Genomic DNA, 8879 nt, shown 5'->3' on the forward strand with positions numbered 1-8879 from the left:
TAGAACCTCCTGGAAGATCCAGATTTCAACTTAATACTCAAAAGAGAAATAGCATCTCAAAAATATAATGAGCCTTTCAGAGAACAGATTGAAGAAACATTTTAAGACAGAGAAGTGGGGTACTTCAGGGAATTTCCATGTTTATGTTTGGGAGAAGAGAGGAGCTATATGGGCCATAATTTGGGAGGGAGGGTAGGGCTTCATAATAAAAAAATATATCTTTAAACTTGGAAACCAGGCTGGATGTGGAGGCGGGTCTGATGGACCAGGAGTCCAGGGAGGGTGACTTTAGGTATCTAGAATCTGAAGCCAAAGTAGCCATTTGCTCAGGCACAGAAAACAGGGATTATTAGAAGCTGCATCCTAAACAAAGGACCATCTAGTGGCAGGTGCTGATGGATACACAGTTTACTACTTCTTGGTTGTCAGGCCAGGCAATCTCCCCACTCATTATATTCTTATAAATAACACTCAACGTGACCAAACACAGAGCAGTATCGTTGCAGATAAAAATCATAAATATTTAATTTACCACAGTGCTCCTGTCTTCATAGCTTGTTCTACTAATTCTTCTTTAAATTTTTATTTTACTTAAACTGGAAATAGTCCCTATATCTCAAGCTGCGACATCTAGCGTACTAGATACACTAAGTGTTGGCAAGACACTGTGTTACCATGCTCATGGAGTGTTTCAATTCCACTCCTTATCAGTCAGCCCAGCAGTGTGTTTTTGCTATTTTGAGAATTTGTCAAACCCAAATTCACCTACTAATATCTCAACATCGTCTGTGTAAACCTTTGCTTCTACCTCTTTCTACTTGCAATAATATAACTCTGTGCTGTTGCTATTGAATTTCCTTCCACTTTTCTAACCCCATTTTAAATGAAATTGGGGTCACACTGAAGCTTTCCCTTCATTTCTACACACAACATCCCTGTGAAGAACTCATTAAAGAATTTGTTAGCTGCAGTTTTCAGCAGGGAGGACTGCAGGTCATGTTTCCTGAGGTCCATCTGCACCCAGAGTGGCAGACGAGGATTTCATCGGAAGGCGCTTGTGACAAAGCCCACTCTCCCCACAATTCTGTGACGCCCACTCTGACACCACCTGGTCTCTGCCACAATCTTCACACACATCTCAAAAGATTGATTTTGTTATGATCCTTCCACTCTTCACAATGCAAGCCAATATGCTGTGAGGTTTTTGCAACAAAAATTCAGCCAGGCATGAATTGAAGCTTCTGATACTGTGAGACAAAGTAAATCATTCCTCTTTTAACTTGTTTTGCTTGTTTGTTTTGTTTTGTTGTTTTTGGTGATGGAGATCAAACCCATGGGCACCTAACCACTGAGCTACATCCCCAGGCTTTTTAAATTTTTTTAAATTTTGAGACAGGGTTTCCATGAGTTGCTTACGACCTTGCTAAGTTGCTGAGACTGGCTTTGAACTTGCAGTCCTCCTGTGTCAGCCTTTGGTGTTACTGGGATTACAGGCATGCACCACAGCACCCGGCTTCTAAGTTGTTACTGTTAGGTGTTCTGGTCCCAGCAATGAAAAGCTGGCTAACATAGTCACCTTCTCCCTTGGTATGTTATGTCTGTGTCCTAATCTCTCTTGGTTAAGAACACTGGTTGTATAGGATAAGCCAACCCTATGACTCCTTTCCAATCCAATTATAGTCACATTGTAAGGAAGCAGGGTTAGGACTTCAACACATGAATTTGCTGGAGAGGTAAAATTCACCCATCACACACCAAAAGAGGGTACCCCAAATCTCTCCAAATCTCTGAATCACAGTTTATTGTGACAATTAGGAGAAGAGAGAGGGAAATCAGATATTTAAATATAAATTTTAAAAGGCAAAAAGAAGAGACTCAGATTTCATTCTTTTTCTGCTTTTATCGTCTAGCAACCTGAAGATAAGCAACTGGCAGCCCACCAGCCCTGCCAAGGCTTCAACAGCAGCACTTCAGCTTAGGAGCAGGGGAGGGAAAAGGCACTTTGCTTATAATTGTGTAGTTTTTCTTTCCAACCCCTTGGCTACAGCCAAGCAAAAAATCATTTGAAGCTTAGAGAGTTTTGTCATGTCTGGTGCAAGCACAAAATGAACCATGCAACCACACCACACATCATGAGTGACTCTGAGAAAAGGCTTTGCTCCACCTCAAATGTCACCTGAGCAAATGACTTGTGCTTATCCAGACAGCAAATTGTATGTACGAGGAATCAACAAATTGAACTTAATAAGAATTTAATGAGTCACTGCTTTTTCCCTATTTAACTTTTGTGATCTAGAATCTACGTTTTCACCTTGAACTTCCTCTTGCTTAATAAATTCTTCAGCCAATGTAGAAAGAAAATTATAACATTGTGAGAGAGAATGAGCCAAAAATAAAATCAGTAGGGACTCAGTTCCCTCATCCTTAAAATGGGCCTACGAGTGCCAGCCTCATTAAAGAGTTATACATGTTAAATGAAGTTTTTGAACTTTTCAGTGAAGACATTTCCTGGTATATGGGACAGGGCAAAGCTAACTTTTTCTTGATTTTTTTTTAATGCAAAGATGGATGTGCACAAACTTTCAGACACCCACATACACAGGATTCAACAAATAGGAAGAAATGAGAGCATGGTGTTGGAGCTCATGTGTTGGAGCTCATTCATTACTATAACAAAATACCTGAGATAATAAACTTAAAAAGAGAAAAAGGTTTATTTTGACTTACAGTTTTTGAGATCTCATTTCATGGTCTATTGGCCCATTACTTTTGGGGATTGTGGCAATGTAGTAATCATGGTGGGAGCATAAAGCAGAAGAAGACATCTCTTAGAAATGGAAAGAGAGGAAGAGGAAGAGACATTATTTGCATAGGGAACAAAATGTGTCAAGGCAAGAGAGAGTATGGATGTGCAAGATATTGGATAGAATTTGGTATGACTAGAGAGCAGTAATACCCATGAGAGAGAGAGAAGAGAGGAGACCAGGACATGCAGAGGAAGGCTAGAAGATGTGCAGCCTCCTTCAAGCGGCATTCCGATTGCTTCTATAAGGCAGCAAGTGGTCATTAGGCCAAAGAAAAGGCATTTACAGTTTTTGAAGAAGTAGCCTTTCACACATGTGTTTGAGAATGAGACGCAGAGATCATACTGAGACAAAATCCACTGTGGAAAAATAACAAATTCAGAGGATAAGGGTTCAAGTTTTGAGTCTTGATTTACATACTAACCAGTTATATGAATTTGATCAAGTTTTTAATTTTTTCATAAAGTTAGGAGAGAATTTTAAACACCTTACAAAATATCATCTGGCATTAATTTTTTTTATCAGTTTAAAAATGCTATTGTTGGGCTGGGGTTGTGGCTCAGAGGTAGAGCGCTTGCCTACCATGCATGAGGCACTGGGTTTGATCTTCAGCATGACATAAAAATAAAAATAAAAGATACTGTTATAACTAAAAATAAGTATTTTTAAAATGCTATCATCCTTTAATTGACACATAATAACTGTACGTAGTTATGGGATAGAGTGTGATGTTTCCTTGCATATATACAATATCTAAATATAAAATTTGAGTAATTAGTATATTCATCACATCTACCATTATCATTTCTCTTTGGTAGGAACATTCAAAATCTTCTCTTCTGGCTATTTTGAAATACACGATAAATTATTGCTAATAACATTGACCCTATTGTGCCATACAGCACTAGAACTTATTTCTATCATATGTAACTCTGCACTCACTGTCTAATCTCCTCCTTCTTCTCCTTCCCCTCTCTTCTCTCCAGACTTTACTAACCACCATTCTACATTCTACATGAGAGAGAGATAAAATTGCATCTTATAGCAAATCATTATTTAAAATTAGAATTTTCTTGGTTACTCAATGTTCTACTCTTATAACTTTTATATCATGTTTATTTTAAGTGTTGAAAAGACTGGCACAGTGGTGCACACCTGTAATCTCAGCAACCCGAGAGGCTGAGGCAGGAAGATCACAAGTTCAATGGCGGCCTCCACAACTTAGTGAGACCCCGTCTCAAAATAAAAAAGGGCTGGTGTTAGCTCAGTGGTAAAAAGCCCCTGGATTCAATCCCCAGTACCAAAATCAGGAAGGAAGGAAAGACAGAAAAATAAAACGAAAGAAAGAGAGAGAGAGAGAAAGAAAGAAAGAAAGATGAAATTATTAGTATGAGAGTTCATTTTAATGCTGAAACCTGTGAGCATATAAAATATTTCACCTAAATATTTTTTCTTCCATGTGCTTTCCCAAGAAATAATGCAAGTAAGTAATTCAAACTACATTTGTAAAAATGAATAAATTTCTAATGGTCTCACTGGTTAAACAGTACTTTATTTCATAAATGCCAAAAGAGCAGTTTAGTGTTTAGTGCATGATTTGTCAAAGTGATCTATATATTCAGTTATGGTTGAATAGTTCTAGGTTTGGCAAGTGATTTCATATTTTAGAATTTGACTTTCGTAAGAAGGCCGCTGAAACTGACATCGTGAGTTTGAAAGTCATTAGTAAAATTCATAGAATATGATTTACATTAAAATATATTTAAATTCTTATATTAACTTTGTGATAGATTTTATGCTACCAAAGGCTATCGAGAGTGCAATGGTTAATGTTCTTCAACCTGCTTGGCCTGTGGGTTTGCCTTTTCTATAATTGCTGGCATTTCTCTGAAGGTTACAAAGGGAAAAAAAAGTTCTTAAAAATAAAGTTAATGAGTCCATCTGCTGATTCTGGTAAGGGAAATTGAGACTATTTGTCAGTTTCATGACAATCTACCTGCCCTGTGCAAGGACAGTTAAAGGTAATGTGCTTTCTTCATCAGAAAGAATTTGGACTGGTTGTCTGTTGACCTTCTGAATAGTTTTGAAGCATTCGGGGAGAATATATCAAGTAGTATTTTCATCTCCGATCTGTTAAGCAGCTACATTTTTGCAAGTATCTTGACATTTACTTTAAAGGTGTGTTAGCTAGGACATCTCACCATTAATTTGATCAAATCTTCCTGTAAGTGCTTAGTTTTAATGGTCACATTTTGGCCTATGCAGCCCTCTCCCTTAATAGTTTTGAGTTCAACATGGACACACACAAATACACATACAAAGAAATTTTTAAAAAAGGAAAAAAAAAAAGAAAACTGGACTTCTCACTTATAATTTATTTCGAGTCATCAAACATTTATTGAGCACTCACTACCTTCTAGCCTCTGGCCCAGGCAATCTGTTTCTCCAGCTTAGCTGTTATAACATCAGCCGGCTTCTCACCATTCACGCTTACCCTGAACTCTCTTACTCTCAGGGTTTCAATTTTTGTCCATGTGCTAAGTCCTGATATTGTGTGGATGTTGGAAGTCCATCCTCCAAAGGCCTGTGTGCTGTAGCCTTGGTCCCCAGGGTGGCGCTACTGAGAGGTGCTGTGGACTTTTGAATGGGGTTTGGTTCAGGGTCCTTATGTTATTGGGAATGTGCCTTCCATGGATTGTGGGACCCTAGACTGTCCCCCTGGCTCTCTGCTCCTGGCCCATGATGTGTGTGGCTTTGTTCACTATCCACTTCCACCTTTACCAAACAGCACCCTTACCAAAAGCCAAAGGCAGTGGGGCCATTGCATCGTGGATTGGAAAACGCTGAATAACCCTCTAGCTTCACTTGCTTTTAGTTACTTGCTTTTAGTTGATTTTTAAAATCAGTAATTTTGAGTTCATCCATTGTCGTTGGTCGGGGAGCCATCTGGGTCCTGCTGGGTGGCAGAGCCTACAGAAACCGGAACCTGGATCTGCGAGGTTCCGGAAACCTTCAGGGACACTTCACATCTACAGAGTAGAAACTGTCCTGTCTCAGATCCACACGGCTCCATGGGAAGACACACAGACAAAATGAAAAAACAAGACAGGAAAGTGCTCCAAACAAACCAAGCTGATCCCGTAAGAGAATCCATTGACAAAATAGTCGAAGAAATGTCAGAGAAGGAGTTCTGGATGTATTTAGTAAAACTGCTCCGCGACTTAAAGAATGATATAAGAGAGCAACTGCAGGAGTTAAGCAGTAAAATGAGAGATTCGTTTCAGGAGATGAAAGATCACTTCTGCAAAGATGTATCAGAGGTCCTGAAAAGAAATCAAGAAGAAATCCTTGAAGGGAAGGAATCACTAAACCAACTTAAAAGTTCAATGGAAAGTATCACCCACAGACAAGACCATTTGGAAGACGGAACCTCAGGCAATGAAGACAAAATATAGAATCTTGAAAATAAAGTTGACCCCGCAGAGAAGATGATAAATTGCGTGACATTCCCTCACCCAGACACCATGCCAGAACAGCAACTGCTAAAGCCAACCGAGTGGAGCTACTGTGACTACTTCTGGGCTGATAAGAAGGATCCCCAAGGCAATGGCACGGTGGCTGGGTTCGAACTGCTGCTCCAAAAGCAACTGAAAGGCAAACAAATGCAGAAAGAAACGTCTGAATTCGTCTGAGAGAGGATAAAGATTGAAGAGGAATATATGCAAAGAACTTGGCTAAGCTCTCTCAGAACTCCTTGGCTGCACAGGAGGAAGGCTTCTTGGGAGAAGCCTGGGCCAGGTGAAGAAGAGTCTGGCAGATGAAGCAGAGGCTCATCTCAAGTTCTCCGCCAAGCTTCACAGGGAGGTAGAGAAGCCCCTAATGAACTTTCATGAGAACTTCAAGAAAGACATGAAAAAGTGTGACCACCATATCGCTGACCTCCGCAAGCAGCTCGCCAGCCGCAGCGCGTCGGTGGAGATGGCCCAGAAAGCCCTCACTGAGCGGTAGAGAGACCTGGAGATGAAGACCCAGCAGCTGGAGATCAAGCTGAGCAACAAGACAGAGGAGGACATCAAGAAGGCACGGAGAAAGTCCACACAGGCTGGTGACCACCCCATGCGCTGCGTGGACCTCTACAACCAGGCCCAGTCCAAGTGGTTTGAAGAGATGGTGACCACCACTTTGGAGCTGGAGCGGCTGGAGGTGGAGAGGGTGGAGATGATCTGGCAAGATCTGTGTCAGTACACACAGCTGCCACATGAGACAGACATGTTCAACCAAAGCTTGAGCCTGTGGACCAACTGCTTGGAAAAGTGGACCCAGCCAAAGACAGAGAGCTGTGGGTCAGAGAGCATAAAACGGGCAACATTCGCCCCGTGGACATGGAGATCTAGACACGACTGTGCGCCCCCCGGGGGTCCTGCCCAGGAGAGGGGCTGGGGGTCCTGTGGAGAGGGGGTGGTGGCTCCCGCTGGGTGAAGCTGCCCTCCCACCCACTCTCCTGTCCACTGAGGAGAGAGGAGAGAGCTGGCAATTCCAGAAGGGTGATCTGGATGGCCCAGCTGGGGAATCCCAAATATTCCCAGGCCAAGAAGACAGACCTGCAACCCCGCCTTTGTGTCCAAGACTGAAGCCCCCCCCCCAACCCTGAGAACAAACTAAGGCTGGAACTCTGTGGTCCCTGCTGAGTTCCATAGGGGTGGCTGTCACACACTTGTGCCCTTGGATGCCCCAAAGCCCATCCTCCAGCTAGTCCCTTTATCTCTGGGGCTTTGAAAGATCAGGGAAGGGCTGTCTCTGCCTCCGAGCCAATGTCAGGATCCTAATCATGGATAGAAGGCGCTGTCAGTTTCATCCTGCACCTAGAATCCTTTACAGCCCTCTCTCTATTTTTTCTCATTGCATTCTGGGAGCCCAAATCTGGCTTTTCTTGGCCACTTTTCATCCCCATGGATCTTGGGAAGGTCTGTTTTCTGTCTTCCCTGACCAACCCTGCTCAGAGAGGTCAGGATGGAACTACCTCATTCGGCAAATTAGCCCCAAGTGGGAGCATTGAATCACGGTTCCTATCAATCCAGGCATCATCTCTGAAGTCTCTGGAAATCCCCATCCCTCCATTCCTCAGCTGCTTTCTCAAGGCCGTCCCCACCCCTACCCTGCCACCCCTGCCCAGCCTCACTAGAGGGAGCTTTCCAAAGCTCTCCGCCAGGGAGACCTCCTCCAGCTGTGTGCATGTCCAAAAGCTTTGAGAGATGGAGATGAGCCAGAAACCACATGGGGTCTGTCTCCCATGGTGTCCTGTCCAACACTGAGCTACCCTGATCCCCACTCTTCCAGGCTGCCCACCAAGGGCTTAATAGGGCTAGGTCAGTCCCACATGGGAGACAGGTCCGGGCAAGTCTTTGTCAGACTCCATCTGCTTATGCAAGATAGGGTTTGGACTGCTGTCCCTTGTGTGAGCATTGCAGACTCTCTCTTTGCTATTCAGGCGTGTCCTGCCACCTGGGCCTCCAGCTCCTCTGTCCATCTTCCCTGGAGAAGCCTCAGCCAAGTGTGACTCGGGAAGCTTTTCAGCACTACCCCTGGGCTCAGCCCGCCACTTTCTTTCTCAACTACAGCAAGCACCATCTCCACCATCTTAGCCTAGAGAATCAGCCTGAGGGGGCGGGGAGGAAAAATTGACCCAGTGAGCAAGGAACAGCTTCTAGCCAGAAACCCCTGCCCTGAGAGCCCACCTTTCTTCATCTTTCCCATTGATGGCTTTTGGCTTGACCCTTCCGTCTCCCATGGGGGCAGAATTCTATGAGCAGAGTTCGCTGATCTTTCCCTCCATTTTACATTGCTAATAATGGATGTTAATCTTGAATCTTTCAGCTTCTCTTCCATTGAATTAGAATGGCTTTCTTATAGTTTATTTTAGAAAGATGTTCAATATACTAAAGCAAACCAAAAAAAATCAGTGATTTTGGTGATGACAGAGTTAAACAATATGTTATTAGTCTTCCACGAGCTTTGCCATAGATAACACCTCTGACATGTTGACTATGGAGAAATTGTTGCCTCAGTAACTTTTCA

At 42.8% G+C, this 8879-nt stretch overlaps 1 pseudogene; it reads left to right on the top strand.

Moving 5' to 3' along the window:
- The first annotated feature begins 6292 nt into the window (after positions 1 to 6292).
- On the top strand, positions 6293 to 7198 carry LOC101964682 (growth arrest-specific protein 7 pseudogene; annotated as a pseudogene).
- Positions 7199 to 8879: the final 1681 nt, after the last annotated feature.

The sequence above is a fragment of the Ictidomys tridecemlineatus genome, chromosome 7, assembly GCF_052094955.1.
Source record: "Ictidomys tridecemlineatus isolate mIctTri1 chromosome 7, mIctTri1.hap1, whole genome shotgun sequence".
NCBI lineage: Eukaryota > Metazoa > Chordata > Mammalia > Rodentia > Sciuridae > Ictidomys > Ictidomys tridecemlineatus.